Below are 22,686 nucleotides of genomic sequence, written 5' to 3'. Positions count from 1 at the left end.
ACACTTTTTATAAGGGATGAAGTACTTCCTTCATAAGGAGGGGAATGCGGGACAAGGGTGACATTTGTCGTATTGAATGGTATGGCAGGTTTTTAATCTGGGCAAACTCCAAGCTCAAACATACCCCTGCACCTTTCTACCCAGGGTTGCCAAACGCTGACAACTTCAAGACAGTGTGTGGGGTACGCCGGCGTTTCTCCTGTAACACTCAAGGGGTCACAGAGAAGAATAGTGGGGAGGTGATCCCTGGCCAGCAGCTATTTTACTAGATTCCTGAAGAACTAAGAGTCCTGTATAGTATTTCCAAGTTATTTGCTAAATAACTGATCTTTGCATGAAATAAAATGTATGTGATTTGGTTCCTCCACATTGCAATAACAATTCTCTACTACCTCGCTCACTGATTCCATGGACTAAGACATGGACTAAACCCGTGGTCGGCAAACTGCGGCTCTTGAGCCACATGCGGCTCTTTGGCCCCTTGAGTGTGGCTCTTCCTAAGCCTTAGGAGGACCCTAATTAAGTTAATAACAATGTACCTACCTATATAGTTTAAGTTTAAAAAATTTGGCTCTCGAAAGAAATTTCAATTGTTGTACTGTTGATATTTGGCTCTGTTGACTAATGAGTTTGCCGACCACTGGGCTAAACCAAAGTGTCAGTAAAATGTTTCAGTTCCTTGAGAACAAAGAACATTACATGCGTAGGTCATACTAAACATTACATGCCTAGGTCATACTAAACACGCAACCACCATGTGTTGAAATGAGTAAAGGCACTATCGTTCGTTCTGCAAAGTAAGTAACAGTAGTTGTTAAATTATACAGAGGGAATGCTCCGACCCCACAGAATCAGAACCAGTAATTAGAACAAATGAGTCATCGTTCTGGAGCAAGAAGGGTTATGAGTTGTCCCAGACTTACGTGTCCAAAGAAATCGCAACATATTCAACTTTGAAAAACACAAAGACCCCTTCCCTAGTGCATGTCTCCGGAGGAAAATGCGGGTTGCTTTGGAGATAGGGAGCAGTGAGGAGAGAGGTTTTTCTCTGAACCAGATGGGGATATTTTAGCTCTTAGGGACCACTGTGACCAGCCACCGTGAAAGCCTCCGGCGGAGATGCTGAAAGGTGAGCAAGTCCAGCCTTCTGCCAGGCAGTCGGGGGAGGGGGAGAGGCTGCGGGGAAGCTGGGGGAGTCATGTGGTCCAACTGTAAAACAGAAAAATTGCATGTAATTATTTTACAAGCAGCGCGCGACGCTGTGAAAGGAAGAACTAATGACGGAGCACTCAGCTTGTTAGAGCCTTTTCCTTCTGGGAGCTCAAGGTTACACGAAGTGCCGCTCACGGGGATTTTTTTCTCCCTCTTCCTTGGATGCATCATGGTACAATGAGCCCTGCACAGAGGGGTTAATGCTGCAGGGATGTTTTTAAATAATTTCTGTGACCAAAGCCGGAGACAGAAGCCTGGCCATAATTCTCCCTGACTTCCAGCATCCTGTATTGATTGATTAATTATTCCACCAATGAACTAACAGGTATTGACCTTATCTGGTTGAGTAGCATTTAGCCAAAAGTCAGTAATCTACATCGATCACTTAATGGAACATCAAAGCTCAGCCTTCTGACAGGTTTATGTCATTCAGCAAAAACCTGTCTATGTTTTGCTGATACCTTGACCTTTTGTATCAAGCAGTCTTGACAGGAAACAAAAAGCAATGACAAAATTAAATCTTGGAAATAGTGCTTTGTTATGCAAAAGGAGGTTCTTCTCGGACTCCTGCAAAGAGCTTCTGCTCAGACCCCACCGAGGGCTCCTTGCAGCTCCCCGCACGCTTGCCGCACAGGGCCTCTGGCTGAAGCATGAAATCATCCAAACATGAGCCCTGGGAGAACCAACACAACAGCAGAGCTGCACAGAAGGGCCGAAGAAAAGGCCGGTTCTCCAGGGAGAGGCCATGTAGATGGGACTTGGGCCAATGATGCTGAATGGGTAGGACCAGGTGCTGTCTGTCCTTGCCCGTCCTGGGTACCAGAACCCTGACTCAAATATGCAGACAGATCTCCTGCTCCGATCAAATACCTCCGTATCACCCCGAAGACTAGAAGAGTTTGTTACAGGAACAACAGAGGGAGCAGGTGAAAATATCTAAGTCACCTTTGCAATGATAACGACATCCTTTGAGATCAGATGTATGTACAGTGGATACGAAAAATGCCCAGTAGATTCTTATTGTGGTCTGTCTCCTCCTCACGAAGGAATCGGTGATGGGCCCCTTCACAAGCAGGGCTCAGGGAAGGGTCTCTAGAATAGTCCCTCTCGAATCCTCTCCTGTGACTCTAATAATGCTTTGGTCCCACGAGGCCTGGCTGCATAAGGATGCCCACTTCTTACCTCGGAACTCTTGAGTTTTAACTGTGGCTCATGCACGTGGCGCGAGTACCTAGGCTTGCCTTCCAGAAGGCTCTGCTGCCTTCCCACAGGTTGAGATGAGGGCTCTACCCAGGCAAGGCTCTGCCACAGTCAATGCCTCCTCTGCCCCTCTGCCTCTAAAGGCCGCCCCTCTCTGGAGGACCCTCCTCCTAATAGCATCCATGCCAAACGGTGGGCTGGTTGGGTTTGAAACCCTTTAGTGTGAAGCAGCTTCTCCTGCTTGGAGTCTTCCTGAAAACGCTCCTCACAACCGCCGAGCCCCGTTTGAAGTCATGGTGGGCAGTGCCCGGCATGCCTATGGGTCCACATCTGAAGACAAGCCATGAGCTGTGTCCCCCGACAGTGTGATAAGCTTGTCCATTCCATGACAGTCTAAACTCCAGGTCTGCATCCATGACCTCCTGTTTATTGATTAAAACTTAAATCTCCCTGTACCGATAATGCTTTTCAATGATTGTTGAATATTTTCCAAAACTAATCTAATAATCACTGTCTATAATAAAAATAGAAAACAGATTTCAGCCTGGGTTCTCATGCTTCTATTATTATTTCTTTGGTGCTAAGTCATATTTGAACCATTCCCTTATCAGCAAAATATGGGGTTGGCCTAAGAGAAATTTAAAGGCCGTTACATCACTCATATTCTGCTATGTTCTATGACTGTTAATCAGTAACATATTGCAGAATATGTTGGTAGGAAAGTTCACACAAAAAAAAGAAAATACCCAGCCAGTGTGGCTCAGTGATTGAGCATTGACCTATGAACCAGGAGGTCATGATTTGATTCCCAGTCAGGGCACGTGCCTGTGTTGCAGGCTTGATCCCTGGTGGGGGGTGTGCAGAAGGCAGCTGATCAATGTTTCTCTCTCATCAATGATGTCTGTCTCTCTCTCTCTCTCTCTCTCTCTCTCTCTCTCTCTCCCCTTTCCTCTCTGAAATCAATAAAAATATTTTAAAAAAATAATAATATGCTGGAGGAGCTTTTCCTCCAAGTAAAATGAAATTCATCAAAGGCATGAAGTAGGAAAGGGACTCCACACTAGCCTCAGTGGCCACACAGCGTATCTGGTGGATTCCCAAATCGAGGTCCATGTCTTGGGAACTCAAAGCTGGTTTCCTTGAGAACCTGACCCAGCAGGCACAGCACATGTGGTGTCACCATCATGAGGGGAAACAAAAGCATAAAACACTCAAAACCCCCAGGACACCTGAGGAAGGACGGAGAGCTTGGATTTCAGCGGGGCCTCGTGTGTGCTCACAGCTCATGGACCATGACGAGGTTCAGAGAATGAGTGAAAATCTTCCATGGGTAGTTTTCACATTTGACTGCTCTTCCCTTTAAATTCGAAGTGATTAAAGCAAGGTACCCAGGAAAATGTGCGACGACTTTTTGTTATGATTTTGTAGTGTGTATGATGTATTTTTGTCTAAAAGTAGTTCTTATTTTTGGCCAAGTTATACATATTAATAGTGACTGTTGAGTGACATGTTAGTCACTTGTTTAGATTTTGCGTTCATTTTGTATAAACCAGAGAATTTTGCCTCCATATATATTTTGCTTCATAGTATAAACTAGTCAATTGAATTTACATTAATGCTTATTTATCTTCATAATATGCATAGAGACCCTGTATGCTAAGTAGAAGGTACATCTTCCTCCTGGAGAAATAAAGATGAGATTTACATTCCATAAACACCAACCCTTGGATTTCATAATTTGAAGAAGAAGAAGAAAACGTACCTTCTTGGTAAAACAAGTTAGCAGAATAAGTAGCCATAGGATTGGGCAGACCTTGTGCCAAGCAGCTTGGAAAATGAAGTGTATAAAACACTAGTGAGTTAAACTAAATTACATAAACTCATATAATGGATAAATTTCTAAAAGTCAAGTTATTGAAGAGAATGAGGACCCAGGAATCTAAATATATGAAGTCCAATGACTGAAACTCTCATCTTCCAAAGTGGCTGCACCGCCTGCATCCCCACAGCAATGGCTAAGCGTCCCCGTTGCTCCCCGTGCCCGTCGGCCCTGGGCGGCATCAGTAGTTTGGATTTTCACAGTCTAACAGTGTGCAGTGGCACTTCACATGTGAATGCGCAATTCTCCAGTACCATGTGGCTTAAGGACCTTTCCCTATGCTTACTGGCCATCTCTGTATCTTCTCTAATGAGGCACAAAAGTGATTTTTTACATCGGGAATTTGTCCTTGGGAAGCTATTGGTTCCCGGAGTCATGCAGATCTTTAAAATGTTGACATATTTCCTTTTACCATCTGAAAAATTCATGCCTGTTAACATCCCTCCCAGTCTTCTCAGACAAATGTCAAGCTGGTCATGGGAAATGCAAGGCTCTCAAAATTCCAGCTTCCTCTTGAAGGCTCACATTTTATTCTTGGAAACGTGCTGTCCCTTGTTTACCTTTGACAAGATTATTCCATCTACTTTCCAGGAAATATGTGTCAAATAACCCCAATCTGAATAATCGTAGTTTCTCATTTGTAAATATATATATATATATATATATATATATATATATATATATATATATTGATTTTTAGAGAGAGGAAGAGATGGGGGGGGGGAGATCAATTAGTTGCCTAGCGCACACTTTCCCGACCAGGGACCAAACCTGCAACCTGGGTATGTGCCCTGACCGGGAATCAAACCTGCAACCTTTTGGTGTACAGGATGATGCTCCAACCAACTGAGCCAACCAGCCAGGGCTCATTTGCTCTTTAAAGTAAAACTGGTGCTTTGTGGGGATAGGACCGAGTGAAGCTGTCTTGTGCACGACTGCACGGAGCTCTCCCTTGAGGTGACCATGCTCACACGCAGCACCAGATTCTGCGCACACTTTCCATCTCAGCATGAAGAACATGCAAAAGGCATCTGATGGTCCAGAGTCAATACAACTAGTGTTTATGCTGCATCACTGGTAAGTTACAATGGCTTTTAATTCTCACCGTGAGCGGATGGCCGTGAGAAACACAGGGATGGTGAAATAGTTCACACAAACACTTTGCTTCTGTGCTAAGGGCTGTCAGGTTTACCCACCCTCAGTTTTGCACAGTGAAAGTCAAGTCATGTCTTAGAACTATGATATAAGTAATTTGGAGCTTCACACCCTCTAGAAGCGTCTCGAGCATCCCCAGGATTTAAGAACCAGCCTTGAAAACGGCTGCTACTGTGTGCTTTCACCTACTGGCTACAGAGAGCTTGAGGAGCTGAGGAAGGGTGTACCCCCTCACTCTAGACAAATGTACACACACACACAAGCTTTACATATGGTCTTCGAGGTCCGTGGACCATCACAGACACCTGGGGCATAGTCAGCCCTACCTGAGATCCATGGGCTTTATTGGCTGTTCAGGTAGAATTTTCTATCATAAAATTTAAAGAAGCTTTAAAATACAGTGCCTATTTTAAAACATAAGTTTCTAGTGTTTAAATGTGTGGGTTTATTAGTAGCGAAAACTACACAACATCATATATAACTAAGATGAAAATCATCTATATATATAAAAGCCTAAGCTACCATTCGACCATTCAACTGGTAGCTATGATGCACACTGACCGCCAAGGCAGAGGCTCAACACACAAGCATGGAAACATGGAACAGACTGATGAATCTCAGAGGGAAGGGGGAATGGGGGAGGGCAGGAAGAGATTAACTAAAGATTTTCTATGTACACTAGAGGCCCGGTGCACAAATTTGTGCACTGGTGGGGTCCCTTGGCCTGGCTTGCACCCTCTCGCAACCCGGGACCCCTTGGGGGATGTGGGACTGATCCCCACAGGCCAGGCCAAGGGACACCACCAGTGCACAAATCTGTGCACCAGGCCTCTAGTCTATATATAAAAGCCTAAGCAACCATTACAACTGAGTGATCGGAACGACCAGTTGACCAGTCGCTATGATGCACACTGACCACCAGGGGGCAGAGGCTCAACGCAGGAGCTGTCCCCTGGTGGTCAGTGCACTCCCACAGCCAACCTCCCGCAGCTGGCCAAACTCCCGGGGTCCCACACCCCAGCAGGCCAGCGCCCCCCTGTCCCCCCCAACATAGGCCTTGATCACCAGCCAGGCCGAGGGACCCTACCCATGCACAAATTTGTGCACCGGGCCTCTAGTTTAAATAATAAAGATACAACCAAGGTTTAGAATTTTAGAATTTCTCAAAATTCTTATTTCTGTCCCTTTAATTTCTCCCCTATTAAGAAAACTAGAATAAATTATTTATAAAGATTGTTTTCATGTTGATGTGCCTGACCTTAAATGAACTGGTTGGGTGCTCCTTTCCTGGTGAGTTCAGTTGTGTTTTTGCCCGTCATCCTCAAAGACAGGGAATATAAATATGGGTTTCCTACATTTTTCTGTTGCTGCCGAAGCACTCAGGGAATATCCCAGGTGACACCAGCCTCGAGTCAGCCTCTGAGGTGCACTCGGGGTAGCACCCAGGCTGGCGCGGGAGCCCTGGGCCCACTGAACCCAGAGACCATTATTGGGACCCGCAATTTTACAAAACTATCATTTGGCACAGGATCTACTCACACATATGGACACGTATACTCACACCTCATAGTTGCATTTTCTGGGGAAAGAGACAGGAGCTTTTTAGCACCTCGTCGCGCATACACTGGGCTTTACATCCAGAAAGTTACTCTCCATGGATAACAAACCTAACATAACACAGTTATTTCTGGCACTAATTCGCCTGTGTGGTATAGAGGTGCCTTCCTCATAAAGGCACCTTCCTATTCTGCTCTCCCTGAGTTCAGTGGTCAGTGTCAATTACTGCTGGTTGCCATAGAAATGCAACAACTGATGGTTTGTCAACCTTCATTCATGGACTAGTGTTACAAATAATGTAGAGTTTGGAACGACTGCTTGCCAAAGACATAATGCTTGCAACAGATGCCAAAAAAGTTAACCCTTCAGATGATGTTTGGACTTGGTTGTGCAGTTTTCACTACTAATAAACCCACATATTTCAATCCAGGGACCTAGAGTTCAAACACTGAGGAGACTCAGCAACCTCGCCTAACAGGATGCTGAGTGAAGTGTGTAACGGGGACGCAGCTGGCGAGCAGCCCAGCACCTGAGGTGTGAGGACCCACGGGCTACTGCGTGTCAGGAGCTCATTGCTCTTATCGGTGTGATGGAAAAACCCAGATTTCCCTTTAAATAAAATGGGACATTTATAAAAACTTTCTACATCCCTCCAAAACGTAAGAAGAAACACTAGCCAGGCCACATTAATATTGTTAATGGCTTTAAAATGCATGCATGTTCTTAAGTAGCGATGCCGTCGTGGATCCTTGAGAAGTAATTGCTTCTTAAGCTATTTCAGAACTTTCTGGGTTTCTAACATAAATCTAATGGGGGAACTCCTTTCATACTTATTTTCTTTATGCGTGCTATGGCTGTACATGCATAATGCATCCTCGATCCATTTACAGCACTTATTAATTAACCTAGCAATTACAATACAACCACTGAGAGCAGCACAGATCAGAGTCCCATCGATCCATGTGTCGCATTAGAGCTGGGGCCCTTTCTCCAGCTCTAGACCTTCCTTTAACCAGTTGCCAAGCTCTAACTGTGTTTTGTTATCACTCCTCACGTGGCTGAGATTATACCTACAACAGGAGATTTCCACAGCATCTCTCCCACCAACATGACGTAACTGTCGAGCGCTCAGCTCCGTCTCAGACAGACCGAGGGACTATGGACACGGTATCGGCTGGCATGGGGTGCGCTGGCAGTGAAGGTAGAAGGGTGCTCGTTTCCTGAGAGCACTAATGCTCTTTGAACCCCATTACATTTCGACTTGAGTTCACCATGAAGCTTCATATTCCTCCTCATCTCAGAACCAAATCTGCTGGGGGCCTGGGGTGGGGGCGCCCTCGCACTTTGTTGCAGGACAGTCTGCAGGCATCAAGGGTGCGTTAGCTGTGACACTGAAGTTGATCCAAACCCCACCCGCCCTTACAGCAGATGACACCTCTGCTTGTGGGCTTGGTCTCGGGCAGGGCCTGTGCGTGGCGGTCTTGGGCCGCCGTGGGGTGACTTGCCCCGCGTTGGTTAAGGTCGGAGTCGGCCGGAGCCGGAGCTCCCTGTTATCTAGCATTTCAAAGGCAAGTTATAAAAACACAGCAGGGCCCAGCGGAAACATTTTCCTTCCACACAGCCACGCTGCAGGCATAAAACACAATAGTGAACTGTACAATGGGACAAAGCAAAAGGCCTTCCGATGAGATCTTTGTCGCGCCGCTGCATGTATTTCACAACCTCGGCTACTGGTTTCTCCATTGACATCATCGGGGCCGCAGTTAATGAGAAGAGACAGGAAGCAGATTGCTTCCAACAGACGCTGGACGGGAGGCAGAAAATGGGTCGGCAACGCGGGCGCCGCGCTGCAGCAGCCGAGCCTCTGAATAGCAAAGGGGCGAATGTGTGTTCGCTGTTCTCCCTTCCAGCCATCCGCCCAGGAGCAACACTGAAAGTGCTTTCTTGTCTAGGTGGCTCCCCCACCCCGCCCCAGCCCACCCCACCGTGAAAGCCAGTCAGCGAGGATCAAAAGCATTTCCTTTTAAATGCATCCTGGCAATCCAATAAAGATGCAACACGCAGATTACGTGCAAATCAATGGCAGGAGCCGGGATCAGCAGGCCTCAAGGAACTAAAATTGCTCACGGTCGGGGGGTGTCCGTCCATAATGAGCAGTGGGGCTCAGCACGGAGCCGTGTTGCGCTCTGGGCAAAGCCCTCCAGCTTCCGCGGCCCCCGCTTCCTTCAGCAACGTGGCGCTGTGGTCGGCATCGGGCGTGCCCTCCCCAGATGGGCCGAGTCAGCTTAGCTTAGCCTCCAGAGAGCCCGCAATGACAGTTCATATCCGGGAAACAGACAGACAACGGCAATGCTAACGTCTAGTCATCCTCACATACACTGGGGCCAGGACTGATTTAAAAGAGTCGATTCCTCTGCGTGATCATTTATAAGCCTGAAAGCAGCAAATGAACAAACAAGGAAAACAGAAACTCATAGACACAGACAGCAATGTGGCGGCCACCAGAGGGAGGGGGCTGGGTAGTGAAGAGTGAACCCCGGGAATCGAATATGTGTGGTGACAGCAGTAGGTTTGACTCTGGGCGGTGAGCACACAACGTCATAATCAGATGATGTATCACAGAATTGTACGCGTGAAACCTATGTCATTTTATAAACCGATCTTACGCCAATAAATGCAACTAAACAATCGAATTCTGAAAAATAAATACAAAGAAGATTCTTAAATGTCCACTTGCCAACAATTACCTATCAGTCAGCTGTGTTTTAATTGTTGCTCATCGCACGTATTTGGGGGGCAAGGAGATACTTTTCTGTTTGAAAGACAACGGGATAAAACGCTTTTTTTATGTTGCTCTATGTCTACCACACACACTAATCCTTTGAAAATGTTTAATAGCGCCAGCAGGTCCGCAGCCCTATCTTGCCTGGTACTTGCTTTTGTTCTTTTCGTGTTCACCGTAGCACGGCCAGGGAGCAATGACATTGCGTCCAGGCTGCTCAGGTGTCCATGAGCAAAGTCATAGCGTCGGTTTCCGATGACCCGGCTGATGCCCAGAGTTACACCAACCGGGTCTGAGACTTCAGACGATCATGTACCCTCCCACGGCGCTAGTTTCTTCATCAGACACGTCTTTTCAACCCTATGGTTTCATCTTCAGATCTAAGAGTGCGTTTCAATGGAGAGAACAGCCATCCCAAGTCTGTCACGTTTAATCACGAGAACGGTCATGGCTTTCAGACCCTTTCAAGCATTGCGTGTGCTCTGAAGACACTTGGCAACAGCTGCCTATCACGGGCTATTTTTCTTGCATATTAAAGAGATTTTATTAATACGAGCCACCTTATTGAATCCATTACCTGCTAATAGCCTCCTTGGTGATTAACCCTCAGGTCTACCATAATCACTGATAATCAGCTGTTATTAGAAAGCTACCTGCTTCGGGGGACACTCCTGGTTCCCTTCACATTCACCGGCCATTGTACTTCCTGTCCGTTCTCCCCGGGCTCGCTGAGCTCTGTGAACAGTCGGGCATATGGCGCTGTTATCCTCTCTGGGAGGAGAGAACCAATTTATTCCAAATGGAAAGGACTTATCAGATGCAGACGGATCTCCGAAACACCTGTAAGATAATGCAGATGCACAGCCATAATAAAGCAGCAAACAGCTTTCCCTCTCCTGAGGATGACAAATGACTGTGTGCCACTGAGCAGGCCTTCCCTTATCTGATTTGTTTTAAAAATGATAAATATAGCTCCATAAATCTGAAAGCAAGCCAGGAGTCCCCATCTACCTAATTGAGTCAGAGCTTGTACGATTCAAAGAGATAAGAACACATTAAACAAATGAGGGATCTTACATGGCAAACGTGGATGTAAGTGCGCCCTGGAAGAGGACAGGGGAAACATTAATACTCCGAACAGATGAAGGATCGGAATCGAAATGCAATTAGTGAGACTGTCTGCGTTTGGGGACAAATCTCCGCTCGAAACCCCCTTTTACTCTGCTCGCATGTGGCCGGGTCTGCATGATTTCCTTCGACATTTACTCGCTGCTCGGAATGAAACCTGTGTCACTAAACTTGCCTTTCTGCTCAGGACCCGAGTGTTTCCACTTCCACTAGTGAATGTCCCGTGGACTTGACCCTCATCTTTTCAGGAAAAACGCAGCCACCCTCACGAGTGTCCGTGTCTTCCCTTGCCACGTGGCTGGCTCCTGCCTCAGCTGATTCCTCCCAGGGCTCCGCCCCTGCCCTTTGAAACCTCTGCTTGGTTTCCTCTTTGTCATTATTTTTGACTTTCCACTTTTTTGTCAATTCTGCTCAAAGTCAGACGCTGGCTCCTTCCCTGGCCATCTCCGCCAGAGCGTTCGGTCGGGATTCTGCTCTGGCTCGTCACTCCCGACACACATGGAGCCACCAGGAACCCGTGGGGACGTAGGAGAGCCGTCTCTCTAGACGAGCGAGAAGGAGTGTCCGACTGATTTCCACGGACAGCGACACGAACGCCACGTGGAGTCAGGGGTCCGGCCGCAGCCTCTCAAGATCAAGATGCGGGCGCTGTCCTGGCATCAGGGTGGCAGGTCATCGCTGCGTCCTCTATCTGGAGACCTTTCAGAACAGAAGTCCTTCCACGACAGCTCAAGTTCACCACGCCAGACCGTGACTCTTTTCAGCTTGTAGACACGTCCCCATGGACCACACTTTCACACAAGCAACGGAACGGAAAGAAGAAATAGGAGATGAGGAGATGTAGGTCTGAGCCAGCTCAGGCCTGGGGGTGTCCCAGAAGCAGGAGTGACCACAGAGCAGCCGGCGAAGGTTCTAGAGAATGATGAGATCACAGCCCTTCCCAGGCCAAACTCTCAATGGCTTCCTATATGCTGAGAATGAAACCAGACTCCTCACGAACAGCCATGAGGCCCCCATGATCTGGGCCTTGCCAACATCTCCAACACGAAAGTTCCCTGAGCCGGGAGGAGGCCTGGCCTTCCACCCGGGAGCCAGGGGCCAGCTCTGTGCGCGCTGATGCTGGGCCCTGGGTCCCTCCCGCTTCTAGCCCAGCGGAGAGAAGAGGCTTGTGCGGAGTCTGCAAGGCAGGGCAGTAGCTGTTGGGCGGGACTGGGCATCAGGGAGGAAAGGCCGGGGGAGCGGAGATGAGTGGAAGCCACACAGTATCCGAGGTGACACTCCCTGTACGCCACCCCTGCCCTGGGAGGCGCAGGCTGTCAGCGAAGGACACTGGGGCTTTGTGCGCTTTAAGGAGAACTCACAGGCGCACGGGCCGGTCGGATGGTTTGAATTAATCGTTTCGCATCAAAGCCCAGCGGCTCTGAAGGACCAGGAGCTCCCAGAGGAGGAGGCCTGGCAGCGAGCTGAGCGGGAGGCCGCTTCCGATGAGGCATGGTCCGCAGGCCCCACCGCTCCCGCTTGTGTCTCTGGGGCTGACATTCAGGCGCCGTGTCCGTGCTGGCCTCGCAGCGAGGCTTCTTTCGGGTACTGACAGCACAATCTAGACCAGGGGTGGGCAAACTTTTTGACTCGAGGGCCACAATGGGGTCTTAAACTGGACCGGAGGCCGGAACAAAAGCATGGATGGAGTGTTTGTGTGAACTAATATAAATTCAAAGTAAACATCATTACATAAAAGGGTACGGTCTTTTTTTATTAGTTTTATTCATTTCAAACGGGCCGGATCCGGCTGTAGTTTGCCCACGGCTGGTCTAGGGCCTAGAGATGTGCAAACGGGAGAGTGGCCAGCCCTGGCGCAGCATAGTCCCAGACTCTCCCACACGGAGGTGTGGCTGCACTGCGCTTTCTGGGGGAGGATGGATCCTTTCAGCCTGGGCCTCTAGACGGAGGGGGGGCCTCCATGTGAGTCTCTGCTCACAGCCCCGCTACGGAACGGCGGGCTGGCAGTCAGCAAACTCTCGGCCCCTGCATGGCCCACTCCCCGGGGTTCCTGTGCCAACATAGTCCTACCCACAGAGACCTCCATCGCTCCGGTAATGGCCATGGGGCTGCAGACCAATAGGAGGCAAGCCCTTCCTTCCTCACATCGCCTCTTTGGCCGAGTCTCTCCCCATCTTTTGCTGAAGAATGCCGCAAACATAGACAGGCCTCCATAGCGGCACCCGGAAATACAGCAGCAGGGACACCGTGGGCAAAGTAGGCTTACATTGTGCGTATGCGGAAGTTGATTCTTGCATTACTATTAATTACCGTATTGTTTTTTGGTATTATTTGTCTTGTCATTATTGTTATTATTGTGTATCAATATTTATGATTGATCCCGTAGGTAATGATGCTGGCAGTTTAAGCTCTCTTGCCCGCCCTTGTCCTTGCCTTGTCTTCATGGTGAAATTGGCTACCTTCTGGGTAGAAGACCAAGCCCAGGCCCTTTGGGCAGACTGGGTAGGAGCACATTTCAGGCTTTTGCAGACTTTGAAAAATCAGGCAGGACTGATCCGTTTGCAATACAATACCTCAAGCTGACCAAGAATTTCATAGACGGAAAACTAACCACATCAATGTTTAGCGGTTCCTTAGCTGCATCTTGCTGATAGCAGGCTTTCATGCATTTGGCAGCTCCCTCTGTTGCTTCTGAGATTGTCCCATGAAGAGCAGAGGAAAAGTAAAAGCAAAATTCCATTAATCACTGAAGCCCATCCCCATCCCCACAGGAAAGGGGAGAACCCAGGGGTGGGGTGGAGCATGCTGGGATACCTGGATGCAATGGAATCGGCTTTTCACGAGCTGACCGAGTTCTCCTCACAGGACTGATGCTCCCCTCCGTCTGTGGGACATTAGGAGACACGCACAGTGGGTCCACATCGCAGACGTTAGACGTTTACAGGGAGGTAGCAGCAGGAGAACCCCAGAACTTTGGCAGACAAATGGATGAGGCAGCAGGCAGCTGTGTGCAGGGACCATCTTGACGATCTGTGCGGCTTGTTCTTCAACCGACGGCGGGGATGCTGTCTATACCCTGACAGCCGCATAGGCCACAGGCCGGAGGGGCTCTAAACCACGGCGCGGGGCCTCACTTCATCAAAACGCCTTTAACCTTTAACCTTTGCTGGGAGCTCAGGATCCATCACAACCCGGAGTTTCCATGGCGATCAGCCTGCACCTCGAGACTCAGCCCCTGGGCATGCCTGGCTTCTCTCCCGTCGATTCTAAATAAACGCTGCTGCTAACGGTTACAGAGAGGACGTCTACTTGCCACTGCAGTCAGAAGTTTCACCTTGGCCTACAAACTCCCGACTCCAACGTCCACTGCGAACAGTAGCTTCCCTTCGGTTAAGCTCTCATTGTGTAAACTTTAATTATTCCGTGTGTCAAGCTCCAAATGCAAAACATGTTCAGCCCAGGTTTCATTTATTTTAAAATCTAGTTAATGGTGTGTGTGCAGAAGTGTTCAGGGGTGCCGTCTGAAAGTGACTTATAGGAACACCAAAAAATGAGATGGACTGATGGATGGCTAGCGGGAGGATGGATGGATGTGTAATAACCCAAATATAGCAAAATATTGAACTCAGAATGTAGGTAGTTGATATATGGATGGATGATGGACAATTCTTCCAACTTTTTGTACGTTTAAAAATTATCATAATAAAATCTGAAAGAAAAATTCACTTGAGGTCATATGTGAAAATATCTACTAACCAAAACAATATGGGCACTGACCAATCAGAGCAAACGTTGGCAGTTTAAACCAGCAGGAACAGGCCAGCTATCGACATTGAATCACCCCGACTATCTGTTCCGAAATCTAGGAATTCTCGGGGATGCAAGAGGTATCATTACAAGACGCCTGGCCCTGACCACCAAGAGCCAGCACTGCTATGGAGGATCAAGCTTTACACACAAACATGGTCACAAATAAAGGTGACACCACATGTGTGTATTAGTCAGAGAAATAGAATGAGTAGTATAGACACAGGGTGTCCCCCAAAAATGCATACACACTTTAAGAGCTGACAGCTCAACTGATGTTTCTCTCTTTTCAGATGGAGTGCATTGGAATTAATAATTATTGAAAGCATGTGCACATTTTGGGGACACCCTGTATAGACATGTTTATAAGCAGCTGTTCATTTCAGGAACTGGCTCACCTGGTTACGGAGGCCAGGCAGTCCCACTGTCTGTGTCTGCAGGCTGGAGAGCCAGGCCAGCCAGCAGTGGGACCCAGTCTGAGTCCAAAGGCCTGAATATGGAGGGGCCCATAGTGGTGAGTCAGGTCTGAGTCCAGAAGCCAAGAGCTGAGAACCCGAATGTCCAAGGGCAGGAGAAGATGGTGCCCAGCTCAACTGAGAGGGCAGGTCCACTGTCCCCACACCTCTGGGTTGCACTGGGGCCCCAGCCAATTGGATGACACCCGCCCACATAGGGGAGGGGGCCTTCCTGACTCAGTCCGCTGGTTCAGGTGCTCATCTCTTCCAGAAACATCCCCCAGACTCACCCAGAAGTCATATTTCACCAGCTGGCTGGGCACCCCTTCAACCAGGCAAGTTGACACATGAGATTTGCTATCACAGTGAGAAGATAAACTTCTCCTACTGTAGTCTTTCCTGCTGAGCCCCCAGTTATTGGTAGCGGAATAGAAACAACTGGTCAGGGTTTCAGCTTCACTGTGATCTGATGATTCAAATAGTTCCTTGACTTGTACGCAGGGACCTGAAAGATCTCTGTCTGTGATGAGCAGACACGTAAAAAGCGTCAAGAGAAAGAAAGGGAGTCTTTACAGTGAAGGTAGGAAAGTTTGTAACAAGCCCAGCCGCTTGCTTCCCGGGCTCCCTCCTTCGTCAGAGAGGCGTGCTACCCACCAGGAGGGGCTGGGTTCCGGGCGTGTATCTCCTACCCGTTCCTCACATTCGAGGAGTCGGGCAGCACGGAGAAAAATGGGCCAATTTACACAGTGCACAGCGAGATGCCATTTGCTCTCGTTTGTTATAATCGGGATTTAAAAGGATGCTCATGAGCCAGTTAGAACCTTTCAGTTAGTTGAGCAGAACAAGTGGTTTTGCATAGGATCTACCCTTCAATCATTTAGCGCCTGTGGCACCATTAAAAGCAAATATACATACAGATGCACATGTATATGTTTACTTAGCTGCAAGAATTGTAACAATTAACTGCTCAGGAAAACAACTCCCCGCCACTTCAAAGGCTCGCAGGGGTCAGGGGACCACTTTGGTTCCAGGCCGCAGTCCCTGGGAGACACCTCCGGCATGTGCCCCGGCGAGGCGACGGGGAGATGGGACCTGCTCGCCGCCTCCTGCCTCCTTGCCACAGTCCCTGGCGACAGTGTGCTCCCAGCGCTGGGCACTCTGCCTGGCAGGAGAGAGAAGCTGCCCACGGCCACTTCTGAGACAAGACCCTGAACAGAGCGCGAGCAACAGGGAAGGGGCAGCTTCGTGCAGGGAGCTGGTCTGCACAGCTGGGCACCTTCAAGCCAGCACCGGCCGGCTGCTCACAGGCACCGTCCCTTCCTGGGGGAAGCAACACTATAAAGGCACTCACGGCCCTGGCCAGTTTGGCTCAGTGGATAGAGCATCGGCCTGCGGACTCAAAGGTCCCGGGTTTAATTCCGGTCAAGGGTATGTACCTTGTCTGCAGGCACATCCCCAGTAGGGGGTGTGCAGGAGGCAGCTGATCGATGTTTCTAACTCTCTATCCCTCTCCCTTCCTCTCTGTAAAATATCAATAATATATATATATATTTTTTTTTTAATATATTTTATTGATTTTTTACAGAGAGGAAAGGAGAGAGATAGAGAGTTAGAAACATCGATGGGAGAGAAACATCGATCAGCCGCCTGCAACCAAGGTACATGCCCTTGACTGGAATCGAACCTGGGACCCCTCAGTCCGTAGGCCGACGCTCTATCCACTGAGCCAAACCGGTTTCAGCAAAATATATATTTTTTTAAAAAGCCACTCACGTCTCCCTCACAGGCCCCCAGGGGGCATCAGAACCACAGTCTGGGACCCCTTCAGGGCCCATGAACCGATGACCTCCTGTGGACACAGACCCAGAGGGAAGGGACTGCCTTGCCCCCCAAGCACAGTCAGCGGGCCTCTCCTGCGGGGCAGAGACCCTGCTGCTGGAGCTGCTCAGACCAGGAAGGACACTGCCCGCCCGGCTCCAGAACCCATGGGCTCACATATGGACCGCGTGTGCAGAAGACATCGGTGGGGCATGAGAAGTCCCACGGGGCCACATCGCAGCTACCATAGCATCGCTTTTTATGATCACTAGTATCGCTTTTGTCACAGTACATCAAAGTTGTCTATTTAACTAACAGTTGCAGTCAGTGAGCCCTGACCAGTGTGGCTCAGTAAGTTGGGCATCGTCCCCATGCACTAAAATTGCCTGTTCAGTTCCCAGTCAGGGCAGATGCCTGGGTTGCGGGCTCGATTCCTAGTAGGGGGTGTGCCTGGGGCAGCCTGCGGAGGTGTTGCTCTCACATAGCTTCTCACATCAATGTTTCCTTCTCTCCCTCACCCTTCCTCTCTCTCTAAAAACCAATAAAAAAAATTTTAATTAATAATTAGAATAAGTTAATCTTTATATATGTTTTGTCAACCGATCCATACAGTGATCTGAAGAAGTGGGCACCACGACTGTCCTGTTACAGGCAAGGACCCTGAGCGGGGGTGAGGTTAGGTCACACCCCCCCCCCCCCGGGATCACACAGCAGCTGCTCACCCAGGTCCAGCCCAGAGCCTCACCCCGAATGATGTGCTAATCACATCTGCAGTGGCCCGGCTTCCCTGCGGGCAGCAAGCGCCCTGGGCACTTCGGCTACATGTCACTCACTCCGCATCCCCAATGACTGACAGATAACAGCTGCTTAGAAGATGGTGACTACATGTCACATGAGTCGTCCCACATCTTGTCCAACCCACTCCACGGATCCTTCTGTGAAAACATGCTTTCTTAGGGTGATAGGCAAAGACTCGTTCACAGAGGAAACAGATTAAGAAGCTAAGAAGCCGGTATGTGGAGTCTGGTCACGTGCCTGGAACCCTCCTTGGACTGGTGGTAGCGCGCTGGTTACCTGCCCTCATCAAGCTCTTGGAGGCCAAGCTGACACACTCGTTTGGCAAACTCTCCTTGATTCCCGATTGTTCCATTAGGTAGAATATCAGAGTTATTAACCGGGCTATAATTTATTTACTCTTACATTAAAACACATAGGCCTACATACTCATTGACCAACAAGAACGGCTGTTTATCACCCAAGTGGGAGATGGATGTTGGATGGAAATTCAAATACAGAAGCACACACAGGAGAGGGCAGACTCCCCCCCACCCCACCCCGCCCCCGCACCTCCCCTCGGGGGTGTTTTTCTCCTGAGATAATGAGCGTAAACAATTCAGGACGAGCTTGTTTTGCATTTATAGACAACCTTGCTCCCAAATGAATGGCACTGCATAAACTCTGCTAGACCTGTGCACGGAAAGGAGATGACACCCATCACACAGTGGGAAATGGGTGCGTGCGGCCCTGTCGCCCGGCAGAGGCAGAACTGTTGGGGGGCCTACGGGGTCCACGCCCCAGAGAGCTCTGGGCTCGGCTCTGGGGACAGCGAATGGCCAGGGCAGTCCTGACCGTGCGTCCTGGCACCGTATGAACCCTGAAGAGAGAAACCACCTGCATTCCAGAGCCATCGGTCAGCACCTCCTGGCATCTGACGGGCGCGGACCGGGCTGTGGCCCACCCGGGAACGGACCGGGAGACTGGGACTCACTGAGCGGGTTCAGTCACTCACGGGTCAAGGCCGTGTGCCGTGGGTGGAGGGGACACTTCTCAGAACACGTGGCTGTGACTAGAAGATATTCAGGGCCCAGACCCAAACCCAACTGAGCTCTTCTCACTTGAGAGGGGGGCTGTGTGCCCAGCAGTCACAGCGACCACAGTCCCACCAAAGACGTGGCTCTGCTGCACAGAATGTGAGGAGAGGGAAGATGGGGGAGAGACGGAAGGTGATGACATCCTGGCAGTAATCAACACCCCAAGATTCGGAAGTGGGTGCGAGGTCCGTAAAACAGAACGAGCGCAAGAAAGAGTTGAGCCGGGCTCCCTCGCACATCAACAAACGCAGCCTCATGAAAGCACCCCAACTCTCATCCCCCCAAACGCAGCCTCATGAAAGCACCCCAACTCTCATCCCCGCAAACGCAGCCTCATGAAAGCACCCCAACTCTCATCCCCCCAAACGCAGCCTCATGAAAGCACCCCAACTCTCATCCCCCCGGCAGACACCTGTGAGAAATGCATCACGCCATTCTCCCATCGCTACTGAAGTTCATCAATTTCGAAAGGGCACTTATTAAAAGTTATGAAAATGGAAAGAAAAAATAGGATCCTCAGAAGCCATATCACGCGCACACGACTGGGACGGCCACGTTCTGAGCAGCGGCCGGCGTGGGGAGCGTGGCCGGGCCTCTCCCGACAGCGCGGGGGGCACGGGCCCGGCAGGCGGCGGCTCCGGTGCTGCTCCCGGGCCCGAGGTCCTCGGTCACGTCAGCGCACACGGCCACCTCGGTCCCCGCACAGCCGCTCAGAGCCGGGAAAGGCCCAGCCGGAGGTGTGTAGGCTCCGTGGCTGGCGGGCGGTGCAGGAGAAGAAAACATTTCAGATCAGAAACCCAACAAAAGCCAGTGATTTCTGAAGCGGAGCGCGGTGCCCTCTGCGGGCAGCCGGAGGGAGGCTGGCATCGCACCCATCACACCCGCTCCAGGGCCCGGGGCCGCCGCGCCACGGTGCCTGTCTGTCCGCTGCTGGCGTCCTCTCACCTGCGACGGCTGGCCAGCCCCGGGCCCGCAGAGGCCGCGACTCCGGAGCGGAGGGCGCAGTCTGCCCCTCGGGGCGAATTGACACGGAAATCATGGGCTAACGCACAGGTGGCACTGGCTGCAAAGACACCCACCTCACGGTGGAGCAGACAGTGCCGGACGTGCCAGGCACCGCGGCAGGAACACCCGCCAAGGTGACTCCCGTCTAGGTTTGTGACCCAGACGGGAGATGTGGGCCAGGTCTGCGGGATCCCAGAGATTCCGTGAAATTTTATGAATATGAGGAAAGCTGCCAAAACAGAGATGTTAGTGTCTCTATCGGGGATGTCACCCCAGAGTTCCTTCACTTGCATATCTCTGCTTGGATGAGAACCATTCCCTTTAATGTTGTCCAGGAATAAACTTAATGATAAAACCTGCGCTGTTCTCCCACCCAGATCGATTTATATCAGCGGCCTCCTCAGGACACAGAGCTGAGCGTATTTTTCGTTGACGTTGACTTTCGCTAACCAGCACTGTCACGTCTGCAGGAAACATATTTCACTGGCCCATGTTTCCCCCCGAACCGAAGGGGCTCTTCCCATGCAAAGGCATCCACCACCGACATTGCAGCTACTTGGAGAAGGCAGTCACAAGCTCTGGCCGGTTTGGCTCGGTAGGTAGCGTGTCAGCCTGCGGACTGAAGGGTCCCGGGTTTGATTCCTGTCAAGGGCACTTCCCTTGGCTGTAGGCTCATGTTTGAAGCACGAACCGATGTGTCTCTCCCACATTGATGTTTCTGTCTCTCCCCCTCCCTTTCACTTTCTCTAAAAGTAAATAGAAAAACATCCTCAGTTGAGGAATAACAAAAATAAAAATAAATAATGCAGCGATGAATGTGTGAGTTCCAGCTCTTCTCCGCAAGAGCTCACACTCCATGTTTGTCGTCCTTGAACAACGATGTCCAACACGCACAGCCATGGGTTCGGGGCTCATCAGCCATGGGTTCGGGGCTCATCAGCCATGGGTTCGGGGCTCATGTGTAGATTTCCTTTCAGCTTAAGCAGCGCTCCTCTCTCACGTGTCTTTAAACTAAGACTGTGTTTTATAGCTAGTTCTCTTTTATTTTACCCAAAAAAAAAATGAAATTATTATTTAAAAACATAAACTGAAGTCTTGGATTGTGTGATATATTATTCAAATTATGCCCATTATTTCACCAGCCGAAGCACAAATTTTAAGCCCTCGTGTTTCTCCCTTTCATCCTCATAGAAGAGTGTGGAGCCTGAAGGAAACTCTGTTAGTTAGAGAACGTGCCCACAGAGAAAAGGGTCCAAACTGCTTCAGGATTTTTCAGAAACAAAAAAAAACAGACGATAAATTTGCCAGGATTTGTAACCTTCAGCAGCATTAAAAACTGGTGTCTGTTGACTCCTGTTTCAGGTTTAAAATCACTTCTCCATTGTTCCACAAGGAAGTAGCTAAAGCAAAACACTCAATTCCTTCCAGTGCAATTATAAAAGAAAAAAATGGGAAAATTTAAGTAGGACGTACAAAGGTAAATACTCCCACCTTGTGGCCGCTGCTGGGATGACATGCTTTAGAAATTGTCATCCCAGACACACTCACTGCTCTCGAGGGTTCGCCTCTGTGCCAGGCACCATGTCGGCCCTCGGTGTGAACTACCTTCCTTAAAACTCAGAACACAAAACTCAATGTGCCACCTACATTTTGAGGAAAATCGAAGTAATCCGGTGCTCCTGAAACCCCACTTTTTAATTTCACTGATGAAAACAGCTGAGATCCTCCTGGGACTCATAGTCTTCATTAGTGGTTTATTCTAACAGAGCTCGGACCTCTTGGTTTTGGGGCTTGTGCCCAAATATCCCATTTCCTCTTAAGTTCTATTCATCTCAGTCAGATTGAACGGAAAATACTGACTTCAATATTAAAACTACCATGCCGTATTTTTCCATGTATAAGGCGCTATTTTTTTTCTAGAATCGTTAGACTGAAAATCGAGGGGTGTCTTATACATGGAAGTCAGCCAAGGAGGGAGCGGTGTGGGTGCCTGGCTGCCCATACCTTGTCAAACAGGCTTCCTCCAACCACGAGCCTTATTGTTACTGATGGCAGCTGATGCTGTAATTGGAGGTGGAGGTGGAGAGTGTGCAGATGCAACAGGGACTGGAGCGTTCTGAGCCCATAAAGATGTCAAAAAATAAAAAGATAAATACCGGCAAGCGATTGTCTTACTCTGCAAAATTGAAACGGAATGTAACCAGCTGTGCAAAAGAGCGTGGAAATAGAGCTGCAGAGAGACCATTTGGACCTCCTCCCACTGAGCGTATGAGCAGACAGTGGAGAAAACAGGAAGAACAACTCCTTAAGATGCCAAAAAAGAAGAAGCCTTAAGAGGAAAACCAGCAAAATGGGCAAACTTGGAGCAGAGGCTTAAGGCTTGGATTGTGAAGCAGCGCCAGAGTGGCTTATGTGTGTCAACCAAGCTTATTCAATGTCAGGCAAGAATGTTTGCAAGCGAAATGAACATGGTTGATGTTACAGGAAAGGCAAAGTGGTGCTTCAATGCCGGGAGCCAGTCCATCCTTGCTGTTTCAAGGGACCTGGCATATATGGCATACTGTTCTTAATATGTTTGCTCACCTTCTTGGCACTATGTGTTTTAACCAAGGTCTCTGAGAAAGGTTGTTTCCCCAGGTAGGGATTTTCCCCTGAAGTTAGGGAGGGAATAAAACCTCTTAACTAAGTGCCAGGCGGGTAATTAATCACTTTAACTATGAACAATCATGCTTAAGCTACATAATCTTTACTCCCTGGAATGGAGATAAGAAACGCCCTAACCTTTGGAATAGAGATTGATAGGATTGGAATCAACTG

This window comes from Myotis nattereri (assembly GCF_964212035.1).
Source record: "Myotis nattereri genome assembly, chromosome: 4".
Classification (NCBI taxonomy): domain Eukaryota; kingdom Metazoa; phylum Chordata; class Mammalia; order Chiroptera; family Vespertilionidae; genus Myotis; species Myotis nattereri.
This window is presented reverse-complemented; position numbering follows the sequence as displayed.